This window comes from Carcharhinus amblyrhynchos, chromosome 1 (genome assembly GCF_965287045.1).
Source record: "Carcharhinus amblyrhynchos chromosome 1, sCarAmb.v2.hapA, whole genome shotgun sequence".
In the NCBI taxonomy this organism is placed as follows: Eukaryota; Metazoa; Chordata; class Chondrichthyes; order Carcharhiniformes; family Carcharhinidae; genus Carcharhinus; species Carcharhinus amblyrhynchos.
Window position 1 is genome coordinate 170739141 of NC_137324.1, and position 23143 is coordinate 170762283.

A 23143-nucleotide genomic window follows, 5' to 3' on the forward strand; every position below is an offset into this window, starting at 1 on the left:
ACTCAGCCTCTGCCCCCTCCCACTCCAACCTGTACTACCCCCACCCTCGCTGTGCCTCTGCCCCTCCCACCACCCCGCCTCCCCTACTCAAGTGCTACCTCTGCCCCAACCTCAGTTTGTAAGAGAACTCGGATCAACACAACAGTGCCAACTGGAAATCGGGAGCAGCCTCTGTCCCTAAAGCTCAAAAGATTAGTCCCTGGTCTCAGGCAAATCAGGATTAAATCAAACTGAGTAACTGGGCCAGGATATCAGTGGGTTCTGTACCTATCAGAATCAGCGACCGCACTCTGAACATATGCGAAGTAAAACTCAATTTACCGTGTTGGCAAATGTACTGAAGGGCCCTGTTCAGGCAGCTGGGTCACATGAGGCATAAAATTGTTCTGGAAACTCAGAGCCTGCCGTATCAATTCAATTTCCTTCACCCCTGCACAGAATCTTCACAGCAATGGGACCCACATCATCCAGATATCAGCAAGCAGACACAAAACGTCTCCATCAATGAGAACTACTTGTGATTCCAATTAGTTGCTGTTTTGGAACATGCCAGCTTGCATTCACACCCCCTCTCCCCCTCCCCCGCCTCCTCCCCTCCACTCAACCTCCTCCCTTCCACTCAACATCCTCCCCTCCACTCAACCTCCTCCCCTCCACTCAACCTCCTCCCTTCCACTCAATGTCCTCCCCTCCACTCAACCTCCTCCCCTCCACTCAACTTCCTCCCCTCCACTCAACCTCCTCCCTTCCACTCAACCTCCTCCCCTCCACTCAATGTCCTCCCCTCCACTCAACCTCCTCTCCTCCGCTCAACTTCCTCCCCTTCACTCCTTCCCTCATCCAGCCCCTCCCTTCCACCCCTTCCCCTCCATCCCTTCCCTTCCACATCCTCCACCATCTCCCCTCTCTTCACCCTCTCCATTCCACTCAACTTCCTCCCCTCCAGCCCCTTCCCTCCCTCCACCCCCTCATCTTTCTCAACCTCTCCTCTCCACCTTTCCCCTCCTCTCCAACCCCTTCCCTCCTTCCATCCCCTCCCCTCTCTCCATCCCCTCCACCCCCACTTGTCTCCCCAGCCCCCTTTCCTCCTTCCCTCTCTCCACCCTTCCTCTCCAACCCTCCTCTTTGTCCACCCCCTTCCCTCCTTCAACTCCCTCCCCTGTCTCCGCCGCCTCCTCTCTCCCACCCTCCACACCTTGAGAGAATAACTTCTCTTTACACTTCCACTGGCCTTTGCCTGAACGTTCAACGTATCCAAATGGTGACACATACAATGGGTTTTGCTTTCACAGACACTCGGCTATAACATGCGGCCTGCGTCAGAATAAAATAGAAAAGTTATGGCTCAATTCAGCCAAATTATATTTCAGTGGCACAGGGGGCGTACACCATGGGAATCTATTTTGCTTTTATTAGTGATGTTTATGTGAATGGAGTGGATGAATTAATTCTCTGGATCTTATTTGCATGTGTGTCACTGTCCTGTCCTGTAGCTTAAGAGATGGTCCTTTGACTGTTTGCCCTGGAGGGGGATTACTTCGTTACACATTTTCTAGGGATTTTCACAGTAACTCCATTGCAGTGTTAATGCAAGCCGACTTGAGACACTAATGAATAAACTTTAAACCTGTGGGAGACAGATCCTGGGAGTCTCCAGGGTGGGTTTGAACGATTCGAGGGGGGCTGCAAGTGAGTGAGCCAGCCAGCAGAGAGAAGATAATACTTAAGACTCAACAAGTAAACTCTAAGTATTAATTGATAACCCCCACTCCTGGTATTATGGTATCAAGACCCCTTTTTCTATTTCACACTCTCACCTTGTACCTGGCCTCTAATGGAACTGGTCAGGTTAGTAAATTTAACCAGGTTTAGCTGGTCACAACTGGAACTAGCTTCACCGCCCAACTGAGAAACCAATTCAACAGGTCAACTGGAACCAGTTCAATGGGTGGTCCCACTGAGGACTGGTTGGTATTACCCTTGCCTGCTTGGCACAGGCACTCCTAGGCCCTATTATTCGGCTATATGGGAACCACCCATCATCACTCCATTTCCTCCAGACATCGACCCAAGTCCCCCCACAAGCACAAAGCTGCAGTTGGCCCCTGATCGTTTGGCAGCTCTTTATTGGAACAGCAATCCCGCCAGCGGACATTTAATTGATTGCCCCTGATTAGGCAGTCCCAGGTCACGCTGGCTGTCAAACCAGATCCAGGTGGACAGCCAATTAAGGTGATAAAGGTCCCATAAAGGGATGGCATGGTGGCACAGTGGTTGGCACTGCTGCCTCACAGCACCTGGAACCCGGGTTTGATTCCCAGCTTGGGTCACTGCCTGTGCGAAGTCTACACGTTCTCCCCGTATCTGCATGGGTTTCCTCCGGGTGCTCCGATTTCCTCCCACATCCCGAAAGAAGTGCTGGTTAGGTGCATTAACCTGAACAGGCGCCGGAGTGCGGCGACTGGGGGATTTTCACAGTAACTTCATTGCAGTGTTAATGTAAAGCCAACTTGTGACATTAATAAATAAAGTTTTTAAAAACTTTAAACAATTTGAGGCATTTCACACAGAGGGTGGTGAGTGGAACGAGAGGCAGATACAATTTTGTCTTTTAAAAAGTGTTTAGACAGTTACATTGGTAAAATGGGTATAGAGGGATATGGGCCAAACACGGGCAACTGGGACTAGCTTAGGGGTTAAAAAAAAAGAGCGGCATGAACAGATTGGACCAAAGGGCCTGTTTCCATGCTGTAAACCTCTATGACTCTATGATTAGCAACTTCCTGTGGAACTGTCTCTGATCTGCCTCCAATGCAAGCACACCCCTCCCAAACAAGGAGGTCAAAACCACAGACAGAATTCCAGGCATGGTCTCACCAACACCAGGCACACTTGTAGCAAACCACACCCTGCCCAGTACCCACCACGCCTGCCCCCACTGCAACCCCATAGAAACAAAGGCCAATAATTAGGCAGCAGCTGAGATAGCCCATAGGCAGAAAAAAAAATCATCTTTTGTGACTTTGTATTGTGTTGAAAACTGGGAACGCATTGTGATATTTGGGTGATTACTTCAGGTATTTAAAGAGGCTAAGAAATGGCCAAGCTGGAGTCTTGGGCTGTCAAGCAAGCTTAACATGCATTTAGCACAAGAGAGGAAGGCGATGGTCTAGTGATATTATTGCTAGACTATTAACCAGCAAGTGTTCTGGAGACCCGGGTTCAAATCCTACCACAGCAGATGGTGGAATTTGAATTCAATAAAAGACACCTGGAATTAAGAATCTACTGATGACCATGAAATCTTTGTCAGAAAAACCCATCTGGTTCACTAATGTCCTTTAGGGAAGGAAATCTGCCACCCTTAACTGGACTGGCCTACATGTGACTCCAGATCCACAGCAATGTGGTTGTCTCTCAACTGCCCTCTGAAATGGCCTAGCAAGTTTAGGGGCAACTAAGAATGGGCAATAAATTCTGGCCAGTCAGCAACATCTATGTCCCACAAATGAATAAAAAAAAATGCCATCTTGATAGATGATTATGAAGCGAACATTAGTAACAACTCCACTGGCTGTGTGACAATTATTTTGCCCGAGGTGTGATGCGGAAGATGGGTCTGACACAGCTGAGAGCCAATCACAATGGGTAGGAAACCACGATGAGGAAGACAAATCAGCACCACCATTTTGGAAAGTGGCATCATCGGAACAGATACAAGGGCGATGAAGGAACTGAGAGAAAAAAGAACATAAAACAAAGAACAATACAGCATAGGAACAGGCCCTCGGCCCTCCAAACCTGCACCAATCATGTATTCCTAACTAAACTATCCGTTTGTATCCCTCTATTCCCAGTCTGTCCATGTGGCTATCTAGATAAGTCTTAAATGATCCTAGTGTGTCTGTCTCAACCACCTTGCTTGTAGTACATTCCAGGCCCCCATCACCCTCTGTGTAAAAAACGTCTCCCACATATCTTATTGAATCTTGCTCCTCCTACCTTGAACTTGTGACCCCTTGTCATCTCTGACCTGGGAGAAAGCTTCCAACTGTTCACCCTATCTCTGCCCTTCATAATTTTATAAACTTCTATTAGGTCGCCCCTCAACTGCTGTCTTTCCAGGGAAAACAAACCTAGTTTACTCAATCTCCACATCATAGCTAATACCCTCCATACCAGGCAACATCCTGGTAAACCTTTTCTGCACTCTCTCCAAAGCCTCCAAGTCCTTCTGGTAGTGTGGTGACCAGAACTGGACACAGTATTCCAAATGTGGCCTAACCAACGTTCTATATAACTGCAACATCATATGCCAACTTTTATACTCTATGCCCCGTCCAATAAAGGCAAGCATGCCATATGCCTTCTTCACCACTTTTTCCACTTGTGCTGCCACCTTTAAGGATCTGTGGGCTTGCACACCCAGATCCCTCTGTGTGTCTATACTCCTGATGGTTCTGCCACTTATTGTATAGCTCCCCCTTGCATTAGATCTACCAAAATGAATCACTTCACATTTATCTGGATTAAATTCCATCTGCCATTTCTCTGCCCAATTTTCCAGCCTATCTAGTTGGGCCGAAGGGCCTCTTTCCATGCTGTAAACCTCTGACTCTATAACAAGGCAGCTCACCACTGACTCCTCCAGGGTAACTCGGATGGGTAATGAATATTGGTACAGGAGAGATACCCACAGTGACCCAAGAAGCTCGATTTTGCCTGAATACTGCTGCAAAGGACTTCCCAGTTGTGTTGTAGGCTGTTGGACACAGTTTGGTCAGAAAGAAGTCTTCATTGTCACATGTCCAATCCATCAGGCAAACCAGCCTCCCATCCATTGACTCTGTCTACATTTCCCACTGCCTCGGCAAAGCAGCCAACATAATTAAGGACCTCACACACCCCGGACATTCTCTCTTCCACCTTCTTCCTTCAGGAAAAAGTTACAAAAGATACCAACCAACTCAAGGACAGTTTTTTCCCTGCTGCTGTCAGATTTTTAAATGGACTGACCTAAGAACATAAGAAATAGGAGCAGGAGTAGGCCATCTAGCCCCTCGAGCCTGCCCCGCCATTCAATAAGATCATGGCTGATCTGAAGTGGATCAGTTCCACTTTCCCGCTTTTTCCCCAGAACCCTTAATTCCCTTGTCTATCAGAAACCTACCTACCCGTGTCTTAAATATATTTAGCGAGCTAGCCTCCACCACTTCGACGGGCAGAGAATTCCAGAGATTCACCACCCTTTGAGTGAAGAAGTTCCTCCTCAACTCTGTTCTAAACTGCACCCCCCTTATCTTGAGGCTGTGCCCTCTAGTCCTGCTATCCTTTCTGAACAGGAAGAATCTCTCCACCTCTACCCTATCCATCCCTTTCATTATCTTAAGATCCCCCCCTCATCCTTCTAAACTCCAACGAGTACAGACCCAGTCTATTTAGTCTCTCTTCATAGTCCAACCCCCTCATCTCTGGTATCAGCCTAGTGAACCTCCTCTGCACTCCCTCCAAGGCCAAAATATCCTTGCGCAAGTGCGGCGACGAAAACTGCACACAGTACTCCAGCTGCGGCCTCACCAGTGCCCTGTACAGCTGCAGCAAGACCTCCCTGCTTTTATATTCTATCCCCCTCGCTATAAAGGCCAGCATCCCATTCGCCTTCTTGATCACCTGCTGCACCTGCAGACTGGGTTTTTGCGACTCATGCACAAGGACCCCCAGGTCCCTCTGTACCGTAGCATGCTGCAGCTTATCGCCCTTTAAATAGTAATCCCTCCTACTATTATTTCTGCCAAAGTGGATAACCTCACACTTGCTAACATTGTACTCCATCTGCCAGGTCCTCGCCCACTCGCTCAGCCTATCCAGATCCCATTAAGTTGATACCTTGCATTAAGTTGATCTTTCTCTACACCCTAGCTATGATGTAACACTATATTCTGCACTCTTGCGTTTCCTTCTCTATGAACGTTTCCTTCTCTAGAAGCTATTGAGAGGGTACAGAGGAGATTTACAAGGATGTTGCCTGGACTGGGAGGCATGCCTTATGAAGTTAGGTTGAGGGAGCTGGGACTCTTTTCCCTGGAGAGACGAAGGTTGAGAGGCGACCTGATAGATGTTTACAAAATGTTGAGAGGAATAGATAGGGTGGACTCTCAGAGGCTATTTCCCCGGGTTGAAATGGTTGCCACGAGAGGACACAGATTTAAGGTGCAGGGAGGGAAGTTCAGAAGTGATGTTAGGGGTAAGTTTTTCACTCAGAGGGTGGTGAGTGAATGGAATCGGCTGCCGTCAGTGGTGGTGGAGGGAACTCGCTGGGGTCTTTTAAAAGACTTCTGGATGAGTATATGGGGTTTAATGAGATTGAGGGTTATAGATAGGTCTGTAGGTTGGTGGGTGTTGATGTGATCGGCGCAACTCGTGGGCCGAAGGGCCTGTTTGTGCTGTAGTGTTCTATGTTCTATGTTCTATCTATGTCCTGCTGTAATCTCTGACAATGTTCATCACCATCCGCAACTCCAGCAATCTTTGTATCGTCCGCAAACTTACTAATCAGACCAGCTACATCTTCTTCCAAATCATTTATATATATCACAAGCAGCAAAGGTCCCAGTACAGAGCCCTACGGAACACCACTAGTCACAGACCTACAATCAGAAAAAGACCCCTCCACTGCTACCCTCTATCTTCTATGGCCAAGCTGGTTTTGTACCCATCTATCTAGTCCACCTTTGATCTCGTGAGATTTAACCTTTTGCACCAGCCTGCCATGAGGGACCCTGTCAAATGTTTTACTACAAGTAGATGACATCCCTTGTCAATCATTTTTGTCACCTCCTCAAAAAACTCAACCAAATTTGTGAGGCATGAACTCACAACGGGATGGAGTCCTTACAGGACATGGATGTGAAGAGCAGTGTTTGAGCTGCACTCAGTGGATACTAGTGGACAGTCTACCACCAGAAACGGAGACTGGGAAATGTCAGAGGTGGACCATGTGAAGGTAATAAAGGTGTGGAAATTGGAAGCAAAACTGATACATTTTTCAAAGTCCAGTGCATGAAGGGGCTCCGAAATAGCTGTCGATGGTAAAAGAGTTATGGGAGGGGGCCAGAGTAGATTGGAACAAGGAACGTCAAACAATGAATGCTGTCAGACCAGTTGGGAATTTCCTGCATTTTCTGTTTTCCTTCCGATTCCAGAATCTGCAGTAATTTATTTTTATTTCCACTGATTGGAGTCGTATCTGTCACAAAGGAAGATGGTTCTGATTGTTGGAGGCCAGTCTTCTCGGTCCCACTGCAGGAGTTCCTCAGGGTAGTGTCCTAGTCTCAACCATCTTCAGCTGCTTCATCAATGCCCTCCTCCCCATCAAAACATCAGAAATGGAGATGTTCGCTGATAATTGCACAATGTTAGTGCCACCCTCAGACACTGAAGCAGTCCGCCTCAATACGCAGTAAGACCTGCACAACATTTTGGCTTAGGCTCTTAAGTGGCAAGTAACATTCATGCCACACAAGTGCCAGGCAATGACTATCTCCAATAAGAGTGAATCTGCCAATCTCCTTTTGACACTCAATTATATTATCATTGCTGGATAAGATGTTCTTTTGGACAGTTGGCATGGACACGATGGGCCAATGGCCTCTTTCTGCATCGTAGGGATTCAATGTATTCTATGGATTTGGTTACATGCGTGTTCCTCAGCAGATCTCGGAGCATCTTAGTCTTCAGAGCGAGGGGTTGGAGGGTGGAGCTGTGGGGGGTAGGGGGCATGAAAGAAAGTTGGTCAGAGTATTAAAAGCCAGATTCCCTACTGCATTCAATGTTGAGTTGAGTGTTCTGTAAATGGCATGCAAAAATCCCTCGACCCAAAGGAGCGGCTCACGATTGAGGTTCACATCGGTGGAGAAAGCAAAGGTTTCACCCAAACACCGCTTTATTTCCAAAATCCCTCCAGTATAATTTCTGGCTGAGCTACTTACACTCGATATGGTGTAGTCTTGCTATGACAGTCATTTTCTTTTGTCTGTCAATGGGGCAGGCTAGCCAAGAGCGCACAAGTCTAAATATGATAGGTATTAGGGAGCACCTGCTTATGACTGGGTGAAAAATTGCTCCACTGAATGTGCCTACAGATCCTCTTACTCCCACCATGACCTTGATCCACTCTCACAGTCCATTGTTCCACTTGCCAGGAATAGAATCTTCTTTGGAAGGTCATCCATTGTTCCACACACAAGTGGCTACATTGCACAAGGCCCAACATGCCAAGAGGTTTTGGCAGTACTTCACAGGGACTTACTGTGATGCTTTGAAAGGCCAGCCTAGACATCTGAAGCACATTTTCAACATTCCAATTGACTTTTTAATAACTCTGCAAGTTGTTTGATGCACTTGATTACAATTTGTCCTTGGCTTGTTGACTCTGATTTCTGGATCCATTCGATGAGTCATGGGTTCAGCTAATAGCCCAGTCACCCAATATCGAATCCTGAACATGGGAGAATTGAAGAGTATGTTCAAACTAAAGGAATGCAGTTACCAAGAAGCAGAAGGTTTTGTAAGTTCATTTTTCTTTTGCTGGAAGATCATTGACCGTTATGTCTTGTTCCCGTGTGTTTGAAAACTACTCACACTTTTAGGCAGGGTTCTCTGGTCTCATGCGCCCCACTGCCACCGAGAACGGAGAATTTGCCATTCAGGCAAAAGTTCAGGAGAATGCCATCCAAAATGCCAGAGCTTTTTTACAGCTATTCAAGTGGTTGGTGGACTGATACATTTTTGCTCAGCAGGTGACTGAGTTGCACTAGTGAATGCGGCACCCAGGGTAAACATTCCTGTAACAGTTTGTCCTGAACCCTTTACAAACAATATAATGTTTTGACTTTGCCAAACAATATAATTGAAGAAAAGCACTCTTGTCATGCGCTCATTTGCGTCCTAAACAACAAAATCAACAACATGTTCTTCATAAACAGCCTTTGATGTTCATTGCTGATGAATCATCACACTGTGTCATAGGTCTTAGCCTCAATGATACTAAGGAATGGTACATGCTTGCTTGTGTTATGAAGCGGAGGTTGATCCCCACTTTGAGAGATAACACCTACCCACTCAAAGAGGAGTCCCTCGCCTCATAATCAGTTAAAAGTGTGTGAGAAGTAGTGCGATCTGCTCTTCAGGAATTTTTAGTGGTTAAATCAAAATAACGAGAAACCAGAGAATTCCCATAGTGCAGAAGGAGGCCATTCAAGTCTGCACCGACAACAATCCCGCCCAGGCCATATCCCCATAACCCCACACATTTACCTCACTCATCCCTCTAACCTATACATCCCTGGACACTAAGTGGCAATTTATCATGGTCAAGAAACTAACCCCTACACCTTTGTACTGTGGGAGGACGCCGGAGCACTCAGAGGAAACCCACGCAGACATGGGGAGAATGTGCAAACTCCACACAGTCACCCAAGCCGGGAATCGAACCCAAGTCCCCGGAGCTGTGAGGCAGTAGTGCTAACCATTGTGCCACCGTGCCTCCCATCTACCTGAGTCTCTCTCTATAAAATCAACAAGTAAAATATATTTATCTAACTAACAGTGAACAGGTTAACTAAATTATTAACAAACCAAATAAAACATGATTCTATTGGAATGCTCTTTAGATGAATACAATTCCCACTTATTAACAAAAAAAAGGAATTTTTAGTCACTCTCTAAATTACAACCAGGTTTTGTCTTCTGGAATCTTCTTGTCTTCATTGTTTGATTTCTTCTCTCTGAAAGCTCTGTCTTTTTTTGGTACCTTTGCTTTTCAGATGAGGTTTTCTTTTAAGACATAAATGCAGCTATGAGAGCCAGCAAGTCTGTGAGCTGTAGCAGGTGCACCCCATCTCTTATACCCCTGATGACAGACCAACATCCCCGCAATAGGATTGGTTCTCAGGTTACCAAAACATCAAATTTAAATCTAATAGGCTGCTGTTATCCAAGTGGCTAATTTAAATTGATTGGTTAAAATTCAAAAACAGCCTGCGTACCGCAAAAATTCTGTGTACCGCATACGCACCTGCATTTTTTTTAAACTTGTTTTTAAAACTCTAAGTACAGGAAAAACTCCACCTTTTTAGCAGACAATTTCACAAGCACCAACTTTGCAACACTTGCTTCTAGAAGGTTCCAGCTGCACCTGTGAAGACGTGAATGCCAATGTCACCTGCCGGATTAGCACTGACTGGATTGATTGGTTGGTACAGCTGTAATCAAGCCAAAAGCTGACCTTACTTTCACTTTTCGTGTTAACGCTTCACGAAAAACCGTCATTGATTTCCAGTCTCAATTCAGTTCCCTTCTGTTGTGCATTCCCACCTGGATTCACTTCTCAGTTTGAAGCAAATTGAAGCTGGCAGCTAGGCTTCGGTGTTGCATATTTTGGTAAACAAAATAATAGGCATCAGAGATTGAGGGCCAACCTGATTGAGGTGCTTGAAATCTTCAAGGGATTTATAGATAAATTATTTTCTTTGGTCGGAGAATCTAGAGCAATGGGACGCAATCTTAAAATTAGCCATCATCATTAGTAAAATTAAGAAGAGATTTTCATAAAAATGGGAATTAGAAACGTGGAATCTTTGCCCTTAAAGGCTCTGGATGCTGGTCAGTTGTAGCTTTCAAGAGTGGAGTTGATAGATTTTTTAAAAGTGAAGGTACCAGGGATTTGGAGAAAAGGTGAGGAAGTGGGGTTGAGTTACAGATTGAACTGATCTGGGGGCAGCACAGTGGTTAGCACTGGTCACTCTATTATAGATATTATAGAAAGGATATTATTAAATTATAAAGAGTGCAGAAGAGAATTATTAGGATGCTTCCAGGACTCAATGGTTTGAGTTGTAAGAAGAGGTTGGATAGACTGGGACTTTTTTCTCTGAAGTGCAGGATGCTTAGAGGCAATCTTACAAAGGTCTACAAAATAATGAGTGGCACAGATTCAGCAAGATATTCAACATCATTTCCCAAAGGTATGGGAATCTAAAACTACAGGGCATACGTTTAAGGTTGGGGGGGAGGGGGGTAGCGGGGGGGTGGGGACAGAGAGAGAGTCAAAAGGATCCTGAAGGGCATTTTTTTCACATAGAGGGTGGTGAGTGCCTGGAACAAACTGCCAGAGGTAGTCATAGAGATGGGTACAGTTTAGACTGTTCCATGAGTAAGATGGTTATAGAGGGATATGGGCCAAACATGGGCAATTGGGGCTAGCTTAGTGGTTGAAAAAAGGGCAGCATGGGTAAGTTGGGCAGAAGGGACTCGGGTTTAATTCTTAGCTTGGATCACTGTCTGTGCAGAGTCTGCACATTCTCCCCGTGTCTGCATAGGTTTCCCCAGGTGCTCCAGTTTCCTCTCACAGTCCAAATGGTTAGGCGCATTGGCCATGCTAAATTCTCTCTCAGTGTACCCGAACAAGCGCTGGAACTAGGGGACTTTCACAGCAACTTCATTGCTGTGTTAATGTAAGTCCACTTGTGACGCTAATAAATTAATTGATTAATCTAATGGCGGAGGGCATTCTGGAGTGTGAATGGCTTTTTGCTGTTCCTATGATAGATGATAGAGAATGAAATGGAAACCGTGATTACTGGGAAATATTAGGAACCAATGACAGCAGTCAACTGCTGAAGGGCAGAAACAGCTGAAGGGTTTTGGTTGCAACCCGACCTCAGTTGCTCTCATTTTCAAAAAAAGTCTCATGTAAGATCTAACCCATTTCTTTACTATTTGCCTCCATAATCAGCATTATGGATTAATAATCCATTATTAATGGATCCATTTGCCCTCCATAATTAACACCTTCTGTTTGTTCCAATGGGCTGCTTTCTGATTTTCATTTTGAAATCAGGCCATTCGAATGTGGATTTGCTCTATTTTGTTTGGAACTGCACTTGCCTTTGAGTTCCACATCTGCACCACTTCCTGCACCAAGGAAATAACCTCTGGCAACACGGCTTGTTTGTATAATTTGACTCTGCATTTTGCTGCTACTATCATGCTGGACAATGTTGCCAATCACTTTGTAGCTAACACGTCGCTGAGAATGTGCCATTCTTACTGAAGGACTATCCTCTGCATTCAGTGATCTTGGAGGTGAAATTGCTGGTACATTATACGTCTATGTTATATGCAGGTGGGAGTTTCCAGTGGTTCGTGCCAGCAGGATCTTCCGGTCCCGTCACTTGCAACCTCGCGCCCCCACTGGATTGTGAACGTAGCCCAATCCATCACGCAAACCATCCTCCCATCCATTGACAGTGTTTACACTTCTAGCAGCCAGCATAATTAAGGACCCCATGCACCCAGCACATTCTCTCTTCCACCTCCTTCCTTTGGGAAAAAGATACAAAAGTCTGACATCACCTACCAACCGACTCAAGGAAACTTCTTCCCTGCTGCCATCAAACCTTTGAATGGACCAACCTTATCTTAAGCTGATCTTTCTCTACACCCTAGCAATGACTGTAACCTGACATTCTGCACCCTCTCCTTTCCTTCTCTATGAATGGTATGCTTTGTCTGTATAGTGTGCAAGACGCACTATACATACAAAGCATTATATTCTGCACACTCTGCGTTCCTTCTCCTCTGTGTACTCTATGAATGTTATGTTTTTGTCTGTGTAGTGCGCAGGAAACAATAATTTTCACTGTATTCAAATATATGTGACAATAATAAATCTATATTATCGCAGGACTGGCAGATACTGACGCGGGCCAATGGCAAGTTGCCTCTGCCACGATAAAACACGCCATGCTTGGAGGGGGTGGCCTCAAGGGGGTGCAGGAAATCCCACCCAGCCTTTAATTCTGTTCCTGCATCTTATGGTCTTATGATCTCATCAAGTGGTGGAGCAGACTTGATGGGCCGAATGGCCTACTTCTGCTATGGCCTAATAGAGATTCAGTCGAACCTTTGTCACCCAAAGAGTAATAAGAAGGTGGAACACGCTGCCACGGGGAGTGGTTGAGGCAAATAGTACACATGCATTAAACGGGAAGTTGGACAAACATGTGAAGGAGAAAGGAATAGAGGGCGAGAAAGGTTGATTTAGATAAGAAAAAAAGGGAGGAGATTTGAGTGGATGATAAGTGCCAGTATGGATTGGTTGGGTCGAACGGCCTGTTAGCATGCCAGATATCGATGTAATCCAGTATTTCACTATTACTAAAGCATGTTTTGGATTTTATTTGGATGGATTCAAGGGGTGAATGTTCTGCCCCTTCCCTATGGTGACTCTGAAGTGGGGGAGTGGCATTAGGGAGTTAGTTGGAAGGGTAGCGAGGCACCACACCAACTCCCCCCAAACTCCAAGGTCTGTGGATGGACTTCCTGCCACCAATTGAAGAGCTTAAATAGGAAATTGGGCGTAATGAACACACCAACGATCAGGGGTCTCGCCACTTGCGATGCATGCCTCGGGCTCTCGGGCAGGGTGCCGTGTTCAAAGCCAATCAGTGACTGATTGAAGGATCCAGCATGGGGAAGGTGGGGTGGGGGAGGAATGGGTGGGTTGAGGGGGCTGTGGTTTGACACTGACAGCCATTCCCCTGCCCTTATTCCCATTTCCCCACATTCCTCCTCTCTGACAGCTCCAATCCACAACCCCCTCAACCTGCCTGGGACCCTCCTCAGTCCAAGCCTCAGGTAGGTGTAGTACCAGCAGTAGCCACCACTTCCTGGTGGCTCTGCTGAGTGTGGAAGAGCTGTTGGCTCTGGTTTGGTTTCTGTTGCCCCCTCCTCCCCCACCCTTGGCAGGGGTGGGTGTGTGTTTCCAGTTGCGGGGGATGACAAGAAACCATGGCATATCTTCCATCCCCGGCACTTTTAATGATGCATCTGAGGGTTTTGTGTGGCGGGGCGGCCATATCTAGGCGCCATGTTTAAAAGACACTTGGCATCAATGACAGACTGCTGAAGGAAGAGGGCGGATCTCCTGAAGGAAGGAAGGTGGATCTGTACAAACACGGTGAGGCTGGGAGATGGATTTCTCGGTCACACTGAAACTGGAAGATCCACCTGCAGATGCTTCCTCCCCACCCACTGCTGTGGTGTTCCAGGGTCACTGGCACCCTCCATCCCGAACTCTGGAGACTGCTTCAAGCCTTCTTCAGGTGAGTTCTGACTTCTGCACACCGCGTTGGTTCAGATATGGTCTGGCGTGTTTTCCCTCTGGCGTTGCGGAGAATTGGATGTGTGGGAGCAAGATTCCAACTGGATCTTCACCGGCACCACAGTAGTGGTGTGTCAACTGATCTCACACCGGCCTCCAGTGAGATTCCTGATCCATCATGGCGGCCAGCATCAGACAACCCTGCTGCAATTTCACACAGGGGTGTAACCAGTTTTTGGACCTCCCGCTCAATTCTCCCTTCCACTACCCACCGTTGATCCAGCCAGTAGAGGTTTGGGAGAATTGCACCCAAGATCTCCAATAGGATTTTGCCCAAGGAATAACCCAAGCTCTGAGGAGTCATACAGACGTATTTCCAGGCGACTGAAGGAAAAGCTCACAGCTGGTTAATGAATCAGCCTTTGCTGAGTTCGTTGATGGTTTCTATACTTCGCTGCAATGAAATTAAGGTTTGTAGCTCAATGTCTTTATGTTCACCCACATTGTAATCTGTAGCTAATTAGTGTCATGTGAGTGTGTGTGTGGTGCTCCTCGAGGCTGTGATACTCACTTTGTTACCTCATTATTTTGGTTTAATTCCAAATCACTTGGAACCATCGATCAATGACTACAAAATAGGTCTCACTGCGAAGAAATGTATACAATTAACTAATTTGCAGAGACCACCTGTAGATAAAGTTATCTTTCGGTGAGGATAAGAAGACTTTACTGTTATAAGTCAGTTTGAAGTTTATTTATTAGTCACAAGTAGGCTTACATTAACACTGCAATGAAGTGAAAATCCCCTAGTGGCTACACCCTGGCGTCTGTTCGGGTACACTGAGGGAGAATTTAGCATGGCCGATCCACCAAACCAACACGTCTTTTGGACTGTAGGAGGAAGTTGGAGCACCTGAAGGAAACCCATGCAAACATGGGGAGAATGTGCAGAGTCTGCACAGACAGTGACCCAAGCTGGAAATTGAACCTGGGTCCCTGGCCACGTGAGGCAGCAATGTTAATCACTGTGCCACAATGCCACCCCATAAGCGATGGCTGTCCCTAGCTGTAACCTATCGATCCACACCATTAGCTGTCTGGAATATTACATATGTCACCATTGTATAGAAGCACCTCAGCGTGTAGCTTGATCTACAACATCAACTCCATCTGTAATGACATTTTGAATTGTCTGCAATGTTTCTTTGAATGTATTAGAAACATAGAAATCCTATAGTGCAAAAGGAGGCCACTTAGCCCATCAAATCTGCACCGACAACAATCCCACCTAGGCCCTATCTCCATCAGTGGACATATTTACCCCTCTAATCTCTTTAACCTATGCATCCCGGGACACGAAGGCGAAATTTGGCAAGGCCAATCAACCTATCCCACGCACCTTTGGAACGTGGGAGGAAACCCACGCCGACACCGGGAGAAGGTGCAAACTCCACACAGGCAGTGACCCAAGCCGGGAATCGAACCTGGGTCCCTGGCGCCGTGAGGCAGCAGTGCTAACCACTGTGCCACCGTGCCGCCTCCAAGTAAAGCATCTCAGGCTGCAACATGATGTATGTCGAAAACCTGAACTTTCTGTGACGGCCATTTTGAAATGTCGGTGACGTCCTTTCAGCTACTTTGCGAATAATAAAGTGTATTTTTGCAAGGACAAAGCTGTCCTCCGACTGTGACGCTGCCTTTCATTTTGAAACAATCTTGTGGCCAATTGTTGCTCTTCCTCTGGCAAGATTACTTAATTCTTGTGGAACAAACTTGGCAGGTGGAAAGGAGCCATCAGCACTCAGTCTGCACTGTGCCTTATTAAGATGTATGGTTGTTGGCTGCTTGTGCAGTGTCGCAGACTTACACTGGGGAAAATGAATTGACTAACAATGTGCGCAGCTCAGCCCTTCACTCTTTGTCTGCTTTGGCCTATCTGACGGTGATGTGATTGCTTCACAATTTATCTCTGCCGGTTTGGTACAAAAGCAAAACATCGCTGTGATGACTTCAGCCGGCCTCATGGCTTGCTAGAGGATGAACTGCCTGATGAGTCCTAACTGATAGTTAAGTCAGGGAGCCTCACGCTCCCTATTTAAAGCAGGTGTGTCAGATTCCCAGCCTGCTATTCAGCAGGGAGCAACTGGAGAGCTGATTGTGCACAGATGTATGGAGGAAATAAAGTAACTTGGTGACAGGACTTTCCCCTCCGTGGAGTTAGTACAACCGCAGAGGCTGGGAAAACAAAACAGAATTTCTTTGCGAATATTTAGAAAGTTGTGCCAATCTCTGTGAGGAAAGCAATGGAAGGAACTAGATGACATTTCGATGATATTGGATTGAATTCTACACGGAGGCAGTGGTCTAACTCTGCCAGGCCATGACTGGATTTTACAGTCGTCAGGCTTAAGGTGATAGTTTTGTCCTTGTTTGGGATGTTGTCCTGCCTCCCAGGAGCTGTCAGCCAGCTCTGCAGTCCCAGCAGCGCCACTTGGAGCAGTGGTCATTGCTGGGACTGCAGGTAGTTCATCGGCAGAGACAGCAATGGAGGCAAAACTTGTAGAGAACAGGGTCAATCCCACCAGAGTTAGTAGCACAGGCCCAAGTGAAAGTTGGAAAAGTTGGGGAGGGGGCTGTGTGCTTGGGCTTGGTGGGGGGAGGTGGGAAATTTCAAAAGAAGAAGGCCAATTCTAGTGAAGACTCTTCCATTGAATTCAGGGTGCTCGAACAGGCTCACACCCACAATCAGGCTCATCACATCATTCAGGCACACTTCTCCAATGGTAAAATACCAAGGGAGGTAGGTAAGTGACAGGCATGGTGCCTCTGCCATTCCACCTGATTTTATAATGCCCCACGCAACTGCCAGCCCACTCCTCGAGATGGGGGGAAGTAGATATCCAGCTGGTGACTTTGTTTCTCTCTTCACAGATATCTCAAATTTGATGTCTTGAGTATTGCAGTGTTTCATCTTTGTTATTCTAGAAGTTTGTTCTTTGAATGGCACTGGTTAGATGGGCATGCTGTATCCTAACTTAAATGTGGGGAGCTAAATTCCATAGCACCTTAAAAGCTGCAAGGTTCCAGTTCATCTGCTAGTTTCAGTGGCCTGCCAGCATGGCCTATGCACTGTATGCTGGCAACGTAAGTAGTTAGCCAATATTGAGTAGCTGGCAGCACTTAAAGCTAGGTTGTAGATCTTAAGGAGAGGTGAATGGCGGCTGGAGTAAGTTTTGGCAGCTGTTCAAGGATAGGCTTGGCTCTGGGAAGCATTGAGGAATGACACAGCATAGGAGAGAGTGGTGCCCGAGGCTTTTGGATGCTGCACTTAAACCTTGTTGGAAGAGGTGGAAAGTCAGAGAGTTAACCCTGTGTCTGCAGGACAGCAATAAGCACAAAATCATAGAATCCCTACAGTGCAGAAGGAAGCCATTTGGCCCATTGACTCTGCACCAACCACAGTCCCAACCAAGCCCTATCCCTACAGCCACATGCATTTACCCTAGCTAGTCCCCCTGACACTAAGCGGCAGTTTAGCATGGCTAATCCAGCTAAACCGTGCATTTTTGGACTGTGGGAGGAAACTGGAGCACCCAGAGGAAACCCACATAGACACGGGGAGAATGTGCAAACTCCATACTGACAGTGACCCAAACCGGGAATGGAACCCAGGTGCCTGGCGCTGTGAGGCAGCAGTGCTAACCACTGTGCCACCGTGCCTGCCAGACACATGCTCAGAAGGCAGTCTAGGAGGAAACACCTATAGAAATCGATGCCTGAAGTCAAGACCCAAGGATATGGATGCAGTGCTGTAAGAAGTTCAATGACCTCACAAGAGTGATTATGTGAGTGATGCATCTTCCTACCAACTGCACCACTGAATTCAGACACTAATCAAACATCCATTTCTCCTCTATCAGCAATCTCTATCAATTAGAACTCATACACCATTCAAATACTTCATCGCACCCTCAAACACTCAGCATCATCTCAAGCCTCAGACCCACCTTCACAATGTCGACTATTCAGTCAACATCCTGGAGGTTGCTATTGACCAGAAACTTAATTGGACCAGCCATGTAATTATCATGGCTACTAGAGAAAATCGGAGGCTGGGAATTCTGCATGAGAGTAACTCATTTCCTGATGCCCTGAAGCCTGTTCCGTTATCTAAAAGGCAGAAGTCAGGAGCGTGCCTGGATGAATAAGATGGGCGGTTGGAGAATGGGGTCAAGTCACGCCAGGGATACATCGAATCACAGTTGGCCATCCTAGCATCATTATATCATTGAATGATCCTTGACTGTAAATCAAACAGCATCTCAACACACTCCCCCTAAATGTCCTGCAGTTTTCTGACTGACAGACAAAAAGTGGTTGTTTCCAATAAAAAGCTGGATTTTTTTTTGATGTTCCAGTATTTTTGTTTCCGTGCCTTGCCCGCAGCAAAACATTAGAACCTCTCATTCCTGGTCCCCCAGAGAGTTGGCAACCTTACCTCGAAAGTGTTGACACATCTTGGCGTTGCAACAGGTACAGAAATCACAGCCAACCAAAGCAAGGCCAAACAGCAGGACGATACACGGCTAACATCCTTTTCCAAAAATTGTAAAACATCTGGAATTGGAGAACCTTTTTAATTAAACAGTAAACTGCACGCCTTGTTTTATTTCTCCCGTTTCCCTGACATTTCTTCTGTTGTTCTTCTCTCAGCGACCACTCCTTTAACCAGATGGCCAGCACAGTCATTCAAAATGAACAAAAACTGGCAACACCAAAGCAACGAATTCCAGACAACTGTTCCAGGCTAACAGTATTTCTATCAAACTCTAAGCTTGGCTTGTTTTACTGCCATCTGGACAGATACACCAAAACTTCTGCAGTCTCGAAACCTATTAAGCTCTTTGTTAGCAGCCCCGCAGCATCATTTCAGCATAGTACTTTGTGAGTGTCAATACGGAAGGTAAAGTCCCAGCTGACCATAGGGGATTTAACCTGAGGGTCGCCACCCTTCAGGCAAGGGGCAAGGTTGAGTAGACAGGGCCTTCACAAATAACCTCGGCTAGTCTGGGAATTGAACCTACGCTTTTGGTTGTCGCTCTGCGTCCCCAACTAGTCATCCAGCCAAATGGGCTAAACCGTAGATACAGTATTTGGATAAAATCAGAGAATGGTTGCCGCACAAAGGGAAGCCCATTGGGGAGGCGGTGGCATTGGCAGTGGACTGGTAATCCAAAGATCAAGCATTGGAAATCTGGGATTGAATCCCACCACAGCAGATGGTGAAATTCGCAGAAATCTGGAATTAAAAATCTAATGATCACCATGAGATCATTGGCGATTTTTGTAAAAACCCATCTGGTTCACTAATGTCCTTTAGGGAAGGACATCTGCCATCCTTACCTGGTCTGGCCTACAAGTCAGTCCAGGCCCACAGCAATATGGTTGACTCTAAAATGGCCTAACAAGCCACTCAGTTCATGGGTGTTAGGGATGAGCAACAAGTGCAGGAACTGGCGCCCATATCTCATGAATGATTTTTTGAAAACTTCACTCCATCACGTCCATGCTGACTCTCTGTGAGCGCGATGCAGTTCATTCCATTCCCCTCACTCTTTCTCAGAAACCAGTAATTTTCTCCTGCTCGAGGTACTTATCCTTGGGCAGCACATCCCAGAATCGAACCACTCGCAGTATCAACGCATTTTTCCTCTTGTCAGCATTGCCAATCATCTTAGCATCTCAACCTTTCAGCCAATTGGAACTGTACCTCGCTATCTACTCTGCCACTGTATGTGTGAGCCACCCTCCCCAGCTATTCCCTACTTTATAGTGTTTAATCGCTGTTTATGTCTGCAGTGGTTTCCAGTTTCGAAACATCATCGATAATGTAGAAAATTCCAAAATCTGAGAATGACGTGGTTCAGACTGGAGAGGTCGCAGTGCACTAAACTTGAGGGAGGTTGATTCTTGACTGGTTTAAAGATTATTTATTAGTGTCACAAATAAAGCTTACGTTAACACTGCAATGAAATTACTGTGACATTCCCCTCGCCGCCACACTCCAGTGCCTGTTTGGTTCAATGCACCTAACCAGCACGTCTTTCAGACTGTGGAAGGAAACCGGAGCCCCCGGAGGAAACCCATGCAGATACGGGGAGAACGTGCACCCTCCGCACTGACGGTGACCGAAGCTAGGAATCAAACCCGGGTCCCTGGCACTGTGAGGCAGCCGTGCTAACCACTGTGCCACCCACCTGTGCAGCAAGTGGGTGGAGTGGCTTACACTGACCCACATTCCCCGCTCAGTGAAAAGAAACATTAAATAAAAAGTTCAGCATTACAGGAGGATTTTTCTATAATGTGGATTAGGCATCATCCTTGTCAGGTAGCGTTTGCTTAGCTGAGTTAAGCTCATTCTACCTTTCCTGGAAGATTGCCTCTACCACAGGGGAATTTAAATCTAACCCAGCCCTGCGGAAACTGACCCTGATGCGCAGTGTTTAATTCACACAATTGGGGTCTCGCCTATTGAGTGGTGAGCTGGTGAAAGCTCTACGTCATCTCCCTTAATAAATGTAGCCCCCTGAATGGCATGCCAATCAGGCACTAAAGTGTATAACAGTGGCTCTTCCCTGCTACTAGCCAATCTGATGCAGCAGCTCTCCATTGCAGGCAGTGCCAGTGGACTGGTGATAGCTGCCAGCAATGCACTCACCAGAGACCCAGGATCAGTGAGGGGCCCTGATGGGCGGCACGGTGGCACAGCAGTTAGCACAGCCGCCAGGGACCCGGGTTCGATTCCTGGCTTGGTTTGCGTCTGTGCAGAGCCTGCACGTTCTCCCCGTGTCTGCGTGGGTTTCCTCTGGGTGCTCCAGTTTCCTCCCACGTGCTGGTCAGGGTGCATTGGCCATGCTCAATTTTCCCTTAGTGTACCCGAACAGGCACCGGAGTGTGGCAACTCGGGGATTTTCACAGTAACTTCATTGCTGTGTTAACATAAGGCAATTTGTGACACTAATAAATAAACTCTAAATAAATAAACTTTAAATGTTGATCAGTGTAGCTGTATCTAATGCAACCTCCATTCTGAATTTGCTTCCATTGTGTATCTGTGTGAACTTAGGAACAGCAGCAGGCCATTCGGCCCATTGAACCTACTCCACCATTCAATCACATCATGGCTGACCGGCAACTCAACTCCAGTTGCCCGCCTTTGCTCCATATCCCTCAATACCTAACAAAAATCTATCAAAGTTCCTAATTATCCTCGCACCTACAACCTTTCGGGAATAGACATTGAGATCTCCATCAGCCTTTGTATGAAGAAAATGCTTCCTGGTTTAACTCCTGAATGGTAGAGGTCTAATTTCATGGTTATGGCACCTTGTTCTGGATTCCAACACCAGAGAAAATAACTTCTCTGTTTCTAGTTCATAAATTCATAAGTTAAAGGAGCAGAGTTAGGCCATTCAGCCCATCGGGTCTGCTCCACCACAGATATACTCCTCATCCCCCTTTTCCTGCCTTCTCCCCATCACCCTTCAACTCATTACCAATTAAAAACCTGTCTAACTCCTCCCTAAATATACTCACTGTCCCAGCATCCATCGCACTTTGGGGTAGCGAATTCCACAGATTCACAACCCTTTGGGAGAAGCAGTTTCTCTTCAGTTCTGATTTATTTGCAGCCTCTTATCTTAAGAAGATGACCTCCCATCCTAGAATGCCCAACTAGCGGAAGCATTCGCTCCACGTCTACTTTAGCCATACCATTTTTTCATCTTGTATGCCTCAATTTGATCTCCCCTCATTCTTCTAAATTCCAGAGAATGTAGGCCTAAACTCTCTTCACATGACAAACCCCTCATCTCTGGAATCAACCCCCCTCAGAACTGCCTCCAATGCCACTACAATGGTTAGCACTGCTGCCTCACAGCGGCAAGGATCCAGGTTCGACTCCCGGCCACTGTCTGTGTGGGGTTTGCACATTCTTGCCCGTGTCTGCACGGGTTTCCTCCAGACGCTCTGGTTTCCTCCCACATTCTGAAAGACGTGCTGGTCAGGTACATTGACCCACAGAGGCGTCGGACTGTGGCGGCTAGGGCAATTTCACAGTAATTTCATTGCAGCTTTAATGTAAGCTTTACTTATGACTAATAAATAAACTTTTAAAACTTTAACTTTCCTCAAATAAGGGGACAATACTCCAGGTTTCTACTCTATCGAATTCTTTAATTACGATTAAAGACATAATCGGTTGTCTCCTCCATCGTTGACTGATGTCTCATCTGCTTCTTCTTTACTACTTGGCATTCATCTTGAGACAGGAGGCGATTCCTCCTGATTTTAACCTCCTTTCCCTCCCTCCTGCATTTTCCCTTTTTGTTTTGTGGCCTTTATATTTAATTTGCTTCCTCAACGCTGATGGAGCTGTCATCAAACTCAATTGAAACGTCCACATTAGTCTTTCTCTCTCAACCTCTGAACAGCCTGCTGTGTGCAGCCAGCAGTTTCTGGTTTGTGGCTTTTGTGGGCTTGTTCACATTGCACAATAGCAAGTCTTGTTGTGGAACATTGTATAATGGGGCTTTTTTGTATTGTTGTTTTTATATTCTTGTTGTTTTTCCTTGTTATTGTTTTGCCTTCCAAAATCACTGTTAGCTTGGACAGCAATTGGCAATGTTGGCGTGGGGAAGCGAATGTACCAGAGACAGTTCATAATAAGCCTCTGAAAACAACAAGCACATTGAAACAATTTACACCGAGTGCATGCTCTGCAAGGGGACTTCCTCGTGCCCAGCGTGGTTCCAGGGCATTCATCATATTAGGATGGCATGGGTGGCACAGTGGTTAGCACTGCTGCCTCACAGAGCCAGAGACCCAGGTTCAATTCCCAGCTTGGGTTACTGTCTGTGCAGAGTTTGCACATTCTCCCCACGTCTGAGTGGGTGTCCCCCAAGTGCTCCGGTTTCCTCC